At 37.3% G+C, this 14,503-nt stretch overlaps 1 protein-coding gene across 20 annotated transcripts in view; it reads left to right on the top strand.

Moving 5' to 3' along the window:
• The window catches only part of FABP6 (fatty acid binding protein 6), a 40,835-nt gene that overhangs the window by 6,605 nt on the left and 19,727 nt on the right, over nt 1–14,503 (top strand). For 9 of the 20 annotated variants that reach the window (XM_035563900.2, XM_035563906.1, XM_050713558.1 and 6 more), the window contains one exon: nt 13,898–13,985. The exons of 6 other annotated variants lie outside the window; for them this stretch is intronic. The gene's annotated coding sequence lies outside the window, so the exon portion shown is untranslated. Of the gene's footprint in view, nt 1–12,653; nt 12,753–13,330; nt 13,382–13,452; nt 13,769–13,897; nt 13,986–14,503 lie in introns of those variants that run through there. 5 more of the 20 variants (XM_035563904.2, XM_050713552.1, XM_035563903.1 and 2 more) reach the window with 4 other exon arrangements.

Here is a 14,503-nt window from a genome sequence, read left to right as displayed (position 1 = left end):
TCGTGAGCACTGCTGTATTTGGAATAGATAAGGAAGGCTCTGCAAACATTAACGAGTGTCTGGCAGGGCAATTAGTGACCAATGGGGTGAGGCATCTAGCTGCATTTTGTCTCAGTTTGAGCACTAAGGCCAAGTATTCTTGAAAGCATAAAGGCTTTCAGCTCTCTTATTGATTTTGTAACTAAATCAGTACTTAACGCAATTTCCAATTCTTTATTCAGAAATAAACTTTTTTTTTTTTAAATCTAAGTTCTTTAAACAGACTTAAGTATTACAGAATTGTTCTTCCTCGACAGTTGTTTTTTTTTAATTTTCACCAGTGATTTTAGGAAAGCTTAGTTTTCCTGTTCTAAAACAATGCTGTGTGTTTTGTGTTGTCCATGTTTTGCAATTTGTAACCGGTATATTCTCTTTGGGTGACTCTGTTAGTGCCAAGAGCAACATGCTTGGGGACTGTTACTGAATTTAAGATTTAGGGAAATCAAGAACTTGTTTCTTTTAGATGTTAAATTCTTTTTTTCTTGCTTAAAGTCTTCTTGTGTAATGAACACAATAGAATAAATTATTACTTAAGTTTTACATGATCTTTTAGCAAGAATTTCAATGATTTAACATAAATAGAAGGTGGTACTGAAAACAAATCTAAAAGGGGAAACGTTTTGCTTCAAGTATTCTAAACAGTGCTCTTCTCTCCTGTGGGAATGCAAACCTTTATATATTCTGCCATGGATATGGTCTTCTGTTCTAGGCTTGTGACTCAGCTGTAATGTACACATAATTATTTTGAATGTTCTTAGCGTGAATACCTGTATATGCTCCTTTTTACCATGTCTAGCTGCTGCTTTTGTACCCTGATCATGTGTCCATTCACATTTATAGGTTTTTACAAGTGAGAACTTGCATCTCAGTTCCAAGATGATAAATTTATGGGAAAATCAAAGGAATGTTTTCAAACTCTGAAATATTTCTAATCAAACTTCCTAGGTTTGATGGGGAATGAAAGAGCTACTGTGTCTTGACAAGAGCATTGTGTAGACACTTGGTTGTGAAATTCTCCTGTAGTTCTTCAGAGTCCTTTAACTGTAGTTATAATTAACTCTATAACTCTAAAACAGTTGTGGCTTTAAGAGTCCATAGGTTTGCAGGAAGCTTATTTTAGCAGAATGCTTGTTTAGGTTTGGCTCCTGTGTTTATTTAAGGATTTACCATGGCGATCTTTTCAGGATCTTCCCATTGGATGTTAGATTCTAGCTCCTTTCCTCTTTGTTGATGCCTGATGGTACCATCTCCCTTGACATTCTACCAGTAATTAGTTGATAGATAACTATTCTGTATTCTCTGGAGTTTTACCCCTTCAATTTTTAAATTGGAGAGAAAACTTTGAGTGAAAACTAATCATTCCTTATTTATGTTTTTTTTTTTTTTTTTTTCTTTTTTCAGTGAGGTTTATGGCACAGTATGTGTCAGTTACTCACTGAAATACGGCCCTGACATGGTAAACAGGTCTGGGCCTTACCTGGATTTGAGTAGCAGGATCCCTACAGAACAACAGTCAAATGATTTACTAAATGACTCAGTCTTTCCCTGAATCAGTGCTACATCAGCATCCTACCACTGAGTAATGGCTCATGCAGCAGAAGAGTTTGCTCATGGAAAGTATTACAGAACAATTTTTATGGATGCTCTGTTCTGATGGAATAAGGCTCTCCAAAGTGAGGCCTTGCCATGCAGCTTTTATTTCTCATAGTGAGATTTTAACTGAAGCAATTGTTTGCAAGGTACCCTTGCAACTGTGGTGGAATCTCTTCAGGCTGCCTTAGCATCAGTAGAGATGCCCTTGATGCTTATGGTACGGTCATACAGTGTGGAGGGCTCTGCAGTTGTGGTTCTAGTTGCTAACTGAGTTTTCTTTTACTTTGCATAGCAGCAAGAAACGATTCCAGGGTTTGTTCTGAGGGCAGGATATTGCTGATGTTAAGCAGCCTTAGCTTGAGGCTTTATCCTTTGAGTGGCTGTCTTTGAACTGGAATACCTACTCTAGAATTAAACTCACTGTTCTCTCTGTGTATTTTGAAGGTAGTTATCCAAGAATAATTGAAGCTCATTCCACCAAGGAAGCTGATCCAAAGTGGGTTTGAAGGAGTAGCTTTTTTTCCTGCACAGTTCCCCTGGCAAAAACAAGCCCTTTGAGTGAGGTGCTGTCTTTAAGAGGAAATGCAAAACAGGCAACTGAAGTTTCTCCCGTTATTTTTTCCAAGAGTTAGGATATTAGTCTTGATGACTTTGATATTTTCTTCTGTTTTTTTTTTTTTTTCCTCTTTAGTTGAACTGAATGCAGTAGCCTTAAGCTGCAGCTGGAATGTGCTAAGCCCTGCTCTGGAACCGGGTTAGGTTCTAGCCTATCTGGGGGGGAGGTTTAGAAGCTTCCTTGTGGCTTTATCTCCCTGCCATCATGTCCTCTTTCATCATAGGTACTGCATCAAGCCATGATTATGATGTTTTTTGAATCACCCAGAGATTTGTTTGTATAAGTAGCAGTGTTCTGCCAGATCTGATGCTGCATCAAAAGCAATATAGAACAGATTCTTAAATCTGTTTCTTCCTTCCTTGGCTCTGGAGTTCAAGTCAAGAATGTCTGATTTAATAAATTCTGTGCATTATGCATGACTATTAAGGTATTTTTTACTATGACAGGAGCTACATGTAACTAAGGCTGTGTAAGTATTTACATTCTAAGCTCTAGTTCTGTGAGGCACCTATGGAAGAGAAAATTTCGAGTTTTGTTTGAAAAGTGTAAAGTGATTAAATGGAAATGAAAGGTTAATTTATCAAAAGCCAAGCACTCTGGCTCTAAGTCTCAACCACTCCAGTCAGCAATACAAAATTGCATCATGATTAAATGATCACAAATTATATTTCATTCAGTGCAATAGATCTTGTGATATTATATATGCAAGTGAGTTTCAGAATGTTTTCTCAGAAATAGACCAATCTGTGTGACTAAAGGTTTGAAAAATGAATGATACAATACTGAAAAGTGCAACCAGTTATTTAAAGGCTATCTAAATAAATATGTATCAGGGGACAACAGATGTGTGCAATCTCACTTTTGGCATTGCCTGACTCTTCTGTTCTTACCCATGCAAATTTCTCTTTTCTTGACTTGTTCTTTTTTCTAATTAGGGTGTAAATACAATTATTTTCTCTATGCATACATCATCTTACTCCATTAATTTTTGTTTTGTTTTGTTTTTTCCTTCAATTTCCCTTAATTATTTAAGAATGCAATTTGTGAGAAAGCTCCTTGGAATGTTTGATGCAAATAATCAAAGCAATAAGTATTTATTGAAGATTTTCTGGCCACATATTTCACATGAGTTAAAGAATCTTAGAACTATGAAAGATGAAGGGATATTTATATATCCCTTATCCATATGTTATCCATATAAAGATAACAGCAAGGGAAAATATTGTACAAATACTTGCTGTAAATCTGCAAGTATACCAAATCTTTCAAATTCCTTTGAGCCCATTAGCAGTTTTGTAACAGTTCATGGGTTTCATTGTGTCTATCAGATCACATCCAACTAGATTTTCTTACAGGTTGAGTGCAGCAACTTTCATTCTTTGTACCAGAAAAAGGGAGCTGCAAGAATTTGCACAGCATTTCTGAAAAAAACATGTTCGCTATTTACTGATGGCCACCTCTATTTTGGCAAAAGAAATTTTATTGTATGTCAGGGTAACTGAAAAAGCAATAATCAAATAATGGTTGGTATTTGGCTGAAGCATTAGACTCTCAATTACAAGTACTTAATCGTATTACCTAACAGAGGATTCTGCACATTACTGTATTACTCTTATTTTAAAATACCTGACATGAAATCTGTTGTTTAGGATTCTTTCAGTATTTTGGCTTAATATTAGTTATTTGCAGAGTGTTGCTTAGATGTTAAATAATTCTTTTCATTCTTGCTGAAGAATTCCTTGCTGCTGCAGGTAAAATACATACATACATATATATATATGTATGTATATATATGTATGTATATATATATATATGAGATGTACTGTCCTGAAATCTGAAATAGAGTGCACCTATATTCAAGTTTATGTTTAGTGAAGTGATAAAGAGGCAAAGATAGGGACAAAAACTTTCATATCTGAATAGGGTGGCCACAACCAATACTTACAAATTGGATTATGTTTGTTTTGTTTTGTTTCTACAAAAATAGGCAGTCAGTTACTTTGTTTTGCATACGTGCTGGGAGGCGGGTTACTCACGGAAGTGGAAAGAATGTTTTCAGAAGGATATTGCCATCCCTCTGTTTTTATTAGAAAATGTCAGCACTTAGTGTTACATCCAATTTTGTTTGATGACTGGACTGAGGGGGTAAAAAGCTTGATAAGCCATTTTAAAGGTAGATTGAGTATTTGACTTGCACATTTTGGTGTTCATGTCTTTCTTTTACTAAGCCCATATACTGCCTAACTCAACTGGGACTTGTAAACAAACTTGTAAATGATATGGGTGTGTAACTAAGGGATGCAGATTTAACACATGGCCCCGTGTAAGCCAAGTTGCTGTAACAGCCTGTATGAATCCACTCCAACTACCCTGTAGACCTCACTAGTTTTAAACATTATTTCTCTTCTAGAAGAGAAAGCTCTTCTACAGGTCCTCACCAGGGGTATGTTTTACTACTCTGTAAACTAATGTTACTCATTTCACAACAAAAAAGGAACGAGATCCACTGTCTCATACTGCATCTCAGCCAACTAGTTGCAATCTGTTAAACTGCTGCAAGTTGTGTTTGATCATAACCACTTTAAAATGTTTTTGTTTGGAGTGGACCAAATTGCTCTAAGTGAAAGTACTCTTCAGATGTTTCTCTGCTATTCCTATACCTTCTTCCTCCAAAGTTATTATGAACACCTGCATTGCTATCTATATAGTATAATGTTGTTAGAGTAAAATATATGAATATTTACCTTTAATATATATCTATTTAATATATCTATTGAACAAGATCATCTTTTTCTAAATGAAAGCAATTTGATGAAGGTGTCTCAAGTATATCTAGTTCTTTTGTGTAATTCCCAAGCTATTTATTCCCACTTCCTTTTAAACAAATCTTTTTAATTTTTAGTGCTGTTAGTAATTATCTTTCCTCTTTTAGTTATTGTGTTGAGCTGGCATTTAAAATGCTTGTTACGATCTCTGGTTCTTAAATTGTTTTGCAGAACTGACTTACATAGCCTTTGAAAGAGAAAAAACGAAGGAAGAGAAGGATGATTCTCTGAAATGAATACTTGTTATAGTCTGTCACAGAGACCTGCCCGCTGGCCTACAGCAAAGAGCTAAGACCAAAGCAAAATGATGTAATTGCAGGATTAGTGGGCAGCTGCAGTAACATCAGCATGGAAATATGTCTTATGATGGATCTAGAAACAGAGCTTTCTAAATCAGATGAGACATTTGACTGTAAACTGTACACCGCTCAGTGACGTTGTATGAGTGGTTTTAAAACGTTTTGAAGGAGAAACAGACTTGGCTGGAAGAATGGGTGAATTACACCTTTGGATAATAGAACTCAATGCGTAGAATTCAACCTAGAACAGTTTATCAGCCACCAAAATCATGAGCAATATGTCGTTACATAAATTGAATTTAGATTGCCATCCGTTTCCTTTCAGATAACTGTCTGCATCTGAAAGATGCCTCTTCTTTATGACACGAGGCCAGTCAGGAGCTAACTTGACAGCATGTGTATGTGGACGTGTTCAGATGGTGTCAGGTTAGCTTAACCTATGAAGCTATGTGAATTAAGGGCCTTGCAGGGGAACAGGTCTCTTCGTGCAAAGGCAATTGTATACTCTACATGTCTAAAAGGCTGTGGATTAACAATGGTTTTATGTCTCACCTTTGCCCAGTTCAGGAAAGTAGAACAAACATGCAGCTGCACCCACCTCAACACGTGGACAGCCCCACAGGTAAAAAATCTTCTGGCAGGGGTGGAACATACCAGTGCTGTAAGGAAACTCGTTTTGTGGGCATACAGATGATTTGCTGTGCAGAACCTAGAATATTTTGTCAGATGTTATATGCACAAAAGATAACATTGTAGATATATCTGTGCTCTTCAGAATCAGATATCTGTTGCTATGAGTTGACTTACCACAGCAAAGAGTTCAGTCTAAATAGATAACTGGATTTTCATACTGTAAAGTTATTCTCAGTAGTATTACCTCCCCAAGCCTGTTTGTTGTTCTGGAATTATTCTGCTGAATTGATAAAGGAATCTGGTTGCTGCAGCATCTTTGTCTGGAACAACTTCTGGGTAGTACTTCAAAAGTCAAAAAGACCAAAAAAAAAAAAAAAAAGTGCCAGTCTTGCCTCAGGCCTTGAAGTAAAAAAGACTGTTGGGGCTTCTACGTACTTCCTTTTTTTTCTTTTTTTTTTTTTTATGACTCATTCTCTTTTCCCGTTATTTCCAGGAACATGCAAGCTCGTTAATACTACAACTCTTTGAATGAGAAGAAACTTAAGCACTGGTCTTCATTTTACCTGTGAAGTTGTTCCTGAGTCTTGTCTGGTCTTTCTCTGCAGTATTTCTTAAGTCCATGTGTATAAATTCCATGAGCTGTATTAGCTCTTCTAACTATATGTAACAAGTAACTATATGAACTGAGAGATTATGCAGCTTTTCCTGCAGTACCAGAAAGACTATTTGTATCACACAAGTGTTGCATTTTTATCCTTGAATAGTAAGCCCAGATCCTACCTGAAATGTTGTTCCTCTCCTGATCCATCCTTCTGTGTGAAAATACCCATTTCAAATTAATGGCTGCTCTGTTCAAGAATTAGTTGGTTTGACATACCTTGTGGGTTGAAATGCATCTGCTACTGACATCCAGACATGTAATGCACTATTGACATGGTATGCACAAACTTAACTCATTTGTCATTGTTTGACAACATTATCCTAGCTCTAGTGATAAATAGGGGGCCTAACCTTAGGGATAGGTGAGCTAGCATGGCAGTTCATTTAGTATTTCCTACACAGTTCTTCTATACGGGACATGAAATTACAAAAGTCTGTTTTGCATTCAATAAAAATATATCAAAGCAATTCCTTGTTCTTTGGTTATGGAAATGCAGTAGTGTTTCTGAGGCCGTGTTCTATATCTACGAGCTCTGTTGATTCCAAGATTAACAGCACCTTCAGCTGTTGAGGTGTGGCTTTTCCTCAACTCTGGTCCCTGGAGATAAACCTCATGTCAAATAGCAATAACAGGGATGGCAACTGACCTCAATTATGTATAGTAATTTGAGTCCTACATAGTCTGTTATCATTTAGGATTTTATGCTGGCACAGTGTAAGGAGACAGGACAGTAAAGGAAATAGCATTGAGTAGTAATCATTTGGAACCATTCTACTTCCCTAGCTGAAGCAGAGCTGAGCTGCCAACACGTATCTGACGCTGTGTCCCTTTTTATCAGTTAATTGTAGCTTCAGGGTTGCTAGCTGTGAAATACAGACAATAACTTTTCATTCACAGAGATATGATGTGGTTTAATTACAATGAATGTTTAAAAACAACTTGAGGATGAAAAGTGGTGTGTAACTGCTAACTATTACCCTTGATGAAGACACAGTAACAAGATGATTAGTCTTTCAGATGTCTCTAGTTATTCCCTGAATTTCAAATTACTTTGTCCTTAAGAGTTATTGACACATTCAGATTTCTTCCTAATTGGTTTAGATGACCAATTGGATGCATTTCAATAAAACGGATAGTGAAGGTAAATGTGTTTTCTGGCTAGATGTTGCTTTATATGCAACAATTGCATATGAATTGGCTACAAGTCAGAGAGCTAAGCACCACAGTAACATCAAAAAAAAAAAGGTGATTTTTCCAGATAGTTTTCAAAAGTGTACTTATACTTGTCCCTCTTGAAGTCACACTTTACCCAAGTAAGAATGAATAACTTTTGTCTGACAGTCTTATGGACTGCATGCCGTTCATAACTGGTACCTTTTGTAATTGTATCTTTATTTACAAATTATTTTTAATGTTTTGAAAGTTGTAAAATGGAGACGCTGTGGAGCCTAGGATTCCATGCTAACCTGATTCTTGCTTCCTCTTGTGATAAAGGTTTGGAAACTGTTGAAAGGGCAGAAGATTGTGGCATAAATGACAATGTATCCAAGATTTTCAGGCTTTTCCTCTTCACCTAGAAAGGCCAAACCAGTAATGAAAGCTGTAGAATACTGCTTAGCAATGTCATCTAGTTAAGCTCTCTGTTTTTTTTTAAAGAGGGAAGAAAAAAAAAAAAGGCAGCTGGTATTGAGGTCTGCAGTTCTCATGTGACAGAAACGCCACTCTGAGCTGGAGTCTTCCCATACCATATAATCACATCAATACAAAGATATTCAGGGTAATATTCATTTCTGATGTAATTTCACTGACTTTTTAATCCGATTACACCAAGGATGAATTTGTCCCTCATGGTGTCTGCAAGCGTGCACGCACACAAAGCACTGACAACAGTTGGAGGGGTCATGGCCCATTTGTGTATGCTAATGTCTGTGGCTGATGCACACATTCTATCCCTTTATCAGATGCTCGGTTCTTTGACCAAAATCAGAATAAAAACTTGCAGTTAACAATTTTTTATGCCAGATTTTTTTTTCCTGGATTTTTTTTTGGTGACGATTTACTAGAGGATTGGTTCTCATTCTTCCTTTGTCTGTCTATCTTTTCTTTCTGTCCTTCCACAGAATTTCCTTTTATCTACCATCTTACTTCCTCAGGCCTCATCTGATGTGCATGGTTTACCAAGCCAAGAAATGCTGTCATCATAGACAAGTGTTTTCAGCTCTTCTGATGCTGAAGGCATACCGTGCACAGGCAGACTGTGCATGTCTCTGGCTACTCTGTGTATTTTTGTATTCTCAATTAAAAAATAAATGAATGAATGGACCCTATTGTTTAATAGAAACTTCAAGTTTATTATGGACTGTGAAATAGCACAGATATTGAGGGGGGAATATATAAGGAAATAATCTACAGAGATTGATCTTGATCAAGGTTTTTAGAGAGGGAGATTGTAGCAGGAAGAGAGGATCATTGTGTCCTTATGTCCTCACTTTCTTTGGATGATCATACAAATCCTTAGCTTTTCAAATTAAGGTCCTTCTCCCCCTTTCATTTCCTCCCACAAAATGAGGACTAGTTGAGGAGGTTGTTGTCTTGTCAGTTGCCTAAGGGGACGCATATAGTGTCAGCAGCTGAAGCTAAGTGCTGTCATCCCACCTCATCTTTAACAATGACGTTAATCTTGCAAAATCTCTTCATTTCTGTGCCGTGTGCTGAGCAGTTTTTCATTTGAATTGAGGAATTGTGTGTTTCCTAGTTTCAGGTAGGAAATACCTTCCTTCCCTTAATAAAAAGGAGAGCTATGCTCTAATGCTTTGTTGTCACGTGCAGTAATTCCATCAGCAATTTTGTATTTGTGCCCCCTAATGAGGTTTACGACCCTTGCTAAATTTGTAGAGGCCTTGCTTTGCTAAAACCCTGTGAGCATTAAGTATGCAAAGGAGAAAATGCTGTCCTGCTTTCAAATCACAAACAGTCCCTGCACACTGGCAGCACGATATGCTTGGTGTGCAGTGACTTTCAGTGTCCCCTGAAATAAGAGCACTTAAGATGCAGTCTGGCCACATGACTGCAGAGTTCAGTCATTAACACAATGAAGTAACCACACAGAAGTGGTGTCCTATATATCTTGCCATCTGAACTTCTGAAAATGTTCGTTCTTTCTAGATCTTAAACCATTTTGCTTTTTGCAGTATATCACATTGTGTTCTCTTACAGATATTTATTCTCATCAACAAATCGTGTTGTGGTCTATTGTGGATCTGAAGTCGTAGAACCTTTTGTGCTAAGTGTATTTCAAGGAAAAGTCCCCCACCAGTATTACACATTTGATTTGCACTGTTTTCTTACCTGATACCTAATCTAATTTCAGGTAGGATCAATTTATGGAGAATTCAAGCTCAGCCTGCCTTCCCGATGGTTCATCAGGATGGCCCATGGCAATCCACTTCCTTTGATGAAGTCAGGTCACCTTAACTGCTTTTACTGGGTCATCTGTCGATAACATGTAACTCTGGAAAAAAAGCTATTTGGAAATGTTTTGCAAATCAAGAGAGTGAATCCCTCAAGCCAAGGGATGCTCTGTTACCTTTTAAGGGTGTGCTTAGATGGCAGTGGTTGGGAAATTGTTGTGTTGCTTTCATTCAGAGCGTCCCTTTAACTCAAGCCTTCAGCTATAGAAAAAAACATTCAATTGTTCCCAAAATAAAGTAGGTTTTGATTCTGATACCGTGGTCAGTAAGCCACAGTGGTTTGCTAGGCCAGGGTAAGTGCTTGGCAGCCGGTCCACAAAATCATGTCAGAGATTATTAATGTAATAGGCTTGATTATTCTTTCGCTGATGAGGACACAAGGTGATCAGTGGAAAAATTTGTGAGATAATAAATGCTGCCTGCTCAAAAGTTTGGGGAATGTGGAGTCAGTTCTCATTTTGACTGCATCACTCCAAGAAGGCCTTTTCCTTGCTCCTGTCACAGACTAGGCCATAAAATTACAAACACCAAGGCATAACATCACCTCTGTCGGTGTCATTCAGCATGTGGATAGCCTTGGCTTCTGCATATCTATCTGTTGCCAGCTCTAAAGGCACACGATTAACGTAGCTGAAACTGATCTTGACAATTTAAAAATCATGGTGTGTGTTCCTTTTAACTGAAGTTCATAAGATATGAGTGGCTGGATCTCGTATTTCAGCTCCAGCGTTTGTTGTTATGATTATTGTCTGTGTTCTGTTTGACAACTGAAGTCAGTGAAAGTTTTGCCAAAGTATAATGTGCAAAACTGGATTCTAGTTTGTATTCAGAGAGGGTTGTTTTGTTAGCAGGAATCGTGAAGAGTTTTGACAGGCTATTTTAGGACATTGAACAGAGTTTCAGAACACTTCAATGAAATTTGAACTGTTGCATTTTAGAGGTGGTCATTACCAGGACGTGAGCAGGAAGACTGCACTGTCTCATGGGGTGCTTTCACCCACGTCAGGCTGTTCTCCAGAGCTGTGCGTGGCCCGTGGAGCCTGACGGTAAGGGTGAAGTCAGGACTTTGTAAGTGTGTCTCTGTCAGAAAGCTGGAATGAGGTAGTTCAGATTTTTGCCATTCTTCCATTGGCCAAGTGACTTCTAAAGCTGCAGAAGCCCCATTTTTTCTATTGCAGAGATTATCAGAAACACTTGAATTTTTATTGTGTACTAATTAATGTCCTGTCCTTTCTGGCTGATCAAAGCAACTCTCAGTATAGAGGCTACTGAGACTGTATAGTATTTTTTACAATGTATCTGTATGCCAGGAGTTTCAATGCTGTAATTGAAGCACATACCATTGTATTTTTCTAGGCATATGCTCAATTTCATCACTTTTTTTTTTTTTACTGCTTTATTTAAATACTAGAAAATAAGTTGTGAAGTACTATGTCTGCCTTAGGGAAGGAACCTCGAATAGTGGTGCTCAGTAGGTACTGCAGATTCTTAAATGGTAGTAGAATGTATGAAAATAGTGCAGAATGTTTAAACATGTTATTTCACTGGGGCAATAGCAGTATTGTCTGATCTTGAATTACCTATAAAGGACAATGCAATATTAGCATCTTTTATAATACGAATTCTCTTGTTTCCAAAGTTGTCCAACTGAAACTCTCCCTTCATGTGTACCCAACCAATAATAGAAAGAAAAATCCAAGTCTTCAATAATTGTTTCACTCTCTCTGTGTATTGGTATAGCTATGCTGCATTTCTCTCTAATTATGCTAATCTAATTCCCCATGTGGAAGCTTATCACAAAATAGGGGCCAAGTGTGCAGTACCTAGGATATGCTGATGTAGCTGTATATCTCAGTTTATTTTAACAGATGGAATTCCTTCCCACTATGGTTAAAACCACCATACCCAATAACACACATTCTTCTAGGAAACAATACCTTTGCCAGCCTAAATTTATTTCTGTTCACTGGAACAGTTGGTTAGAAGTGTTTTTATTTTATGCCATGCCTCTAATAGGCATAGGTAGGCTGCAAAACCAGAACTGGTTTAAAAATGCATTTTTCCCAGAATAGTTTATACTAATTTCAAAAATGTATAAATTAAACAGCAAAAGTGATGCTTCGTTCTGAAAAGGAAGGGCATGTGCCTGCTTTTTTGCAAGATTATAGGGTTCGTTTATTTATGTTCAACCTAAACAAACGGAGAGGGAAACTGTTAATAAATATATAAAATAAAATGTACCATGTCATTCTATTTATTATGGGGAAAAGATTGAGAACAATTTAAAACTGTAACTCTGCTTCCAAGCAATCTGCATTGCATACGAGGTTCGTTCTTTGTGCTTTTTAGATCTGCAGTCTAGATAATTAATGTTCGGAGCACTACTGCAATTTTGGTATTACTTTCACCACCCCCCTGTCACTGAATACTGTGTCGGTTCGATGTTATGTTTACTTAATGTTCTGTCACCAGTCCTCCTTGTTCTTCAGTCTGGTGTACGTCTGGGTGATCTGTTTGTTCTGCTTTGGCATCCATTGGAATGACAAAAATGTTCTGAAATGCAGCTTCGCTTTCATGATGAGTCCTGTCAAGTGATACATTTCTGCAGCAAAAAGGGTATAGTGAATCATAAACACGATGTAAGCATATGTCTGTGTCCCAAAACAATTAACAAAATGTTGGACAGAATGGAACTAGTCAGGAAGAAAAAAAGACTTATTTTTCCTCTTTAAGCCTAGAAATTGTGCAAGTCTCACTAAATGCATAATCATAAGGACGTTAGATTTTAATATTGTAGCATTTTTGTACTTTTAATCAACTTTTATAACAAGCATTTGTTTGTTTACTTGTTTTTGAGCATTAAGTTCCTTGAGGTCTCTGGTCAGGCAAAACTCCCATAGATTTCGACTGGAGCTTGACAGACAAATAACTGAACAAGTACACAGTAAAAAGTAGTATTTTATAGTTCAAAATGCTGATGGCTATTTTAATACCTTGTAATTGGGGAAATTTGATGCTATTTCTCTGTGTTTTCTTCGTGGATTCAAACTCCAAAGTATGTATGCATGAATGAATTTCTTAAATTTCATATCTCTGTGGTATAGTGATGTTTATGCAATTGTAAGTTTTTTCTTTCTCCATGGCATAATTGAGAAGAAAAGAGCTTTACGATACCAATTATGTTTTTCCCTTAGAATAAAACCAAAGTGGCTAATTGATGCAGGCTTGGACCAGTGGTAGACCAGGTAAACACTGGTTATATGTTCAGACTGGAGGCCAGGAATTCTTTGTCACATTAGTAAAGATGCAATTACATCTTTACTGTAGTTGCAATTTGACTATAGTTTTAGTTTTTCTACACTAATCTGAATTTGATTCTCATTTCTGAGGTCACCCAGGGTGAGTCAGATCTGGTCAAGCCAAAATAAGCTCTTGAATTGTTCCTAAAATGATGGAAAATATGAGTCAATTCAGAGAGTTGTTAAGCATGTAGAAGCAGTCATAGGCATAAAACAACCACAAAGCTGCAGACGGTGCAGTGGGAGAGAAGGTCCACCCAATGAGTCAAAGTTGAATGTAACTGGATTTCAGGGCTTGTCTTTTAGCAGAGCTGGTGAATAGCTAAAAGAGAGGTATGACAGCCATGATCAGGGAGGAGAAATGGACAGATGTTTACGTTGTGTGATTGCTTTTGGATTAATGTAAAGTGAAACACCCAGAAGGGAATAGATTTGATCTGTGACTTGGACTTTCTTTTGCAGGGAGAGTGAGATAATTAACAATATGGAAATAGGCAGGGGACTTCAAAACTCTGAAAGCAGGTGATGAGACCCTGACATGTCTTACACGGTAAGAACACAATTTGGTACGCTCATTACCATTGTTGCCAACTGTATCAGCCTGGGTACACATATTGCAATTAATAACTCTGCTTTCTCAGTGGTTCTGGGAAAATCTGTGCTACTGTCATACAGCACAGCACGGTTACTATTTCGCACAAGCTGCTGTTGGCTGTGGGAAAATTTCCCATGCAGAGTTAGAAAACATGAGGCCTTAATATAAGAAAGTAACCCACCAAACATCATGCTTCCATATACTTTGTTTTTTGATGGTAGTGGTTCACTGTTCATGATCACAGGCAAAATACAGCGCAGGTGCTGAGTCAAGAAGCGTTACTATATAGTATAGAGCTGGCTCTATCAGTGTGGTTACAAAATTTGGTGAAAATTCCTTATTAAAAATAGGACCTCAATGATCATTTTAATTTTTAGTTATGAACGTGTGAAGACAAAATCCTTTTCTTTTAGATCTTTTCTCCTCGTTATAGCCTATTGCTGCTGCTTCATTGCTGCAGTGTTCTTTGCTAG

Source organism: Cygnus atratus, chromosome 14, assembly GCF_013377495.2.
Source record: "Cygnus atratus isolate AKBS03 ecotype Queensland, Australia chromosome 14, CAtr_DNAZoo_HiC_assembly, whole genome shotgun sequence".
NCBI classification, from domain to species: Eukaryota; Metazoa; Chordata; class Aves; order Anseriformes; family Anatidae; genus Cygnus; species Cygnus atratus.
Note: the sequence above shows the minus strand (reverse complement) of the source record. Positions and strands in the feature narration are given on the sequence as shown.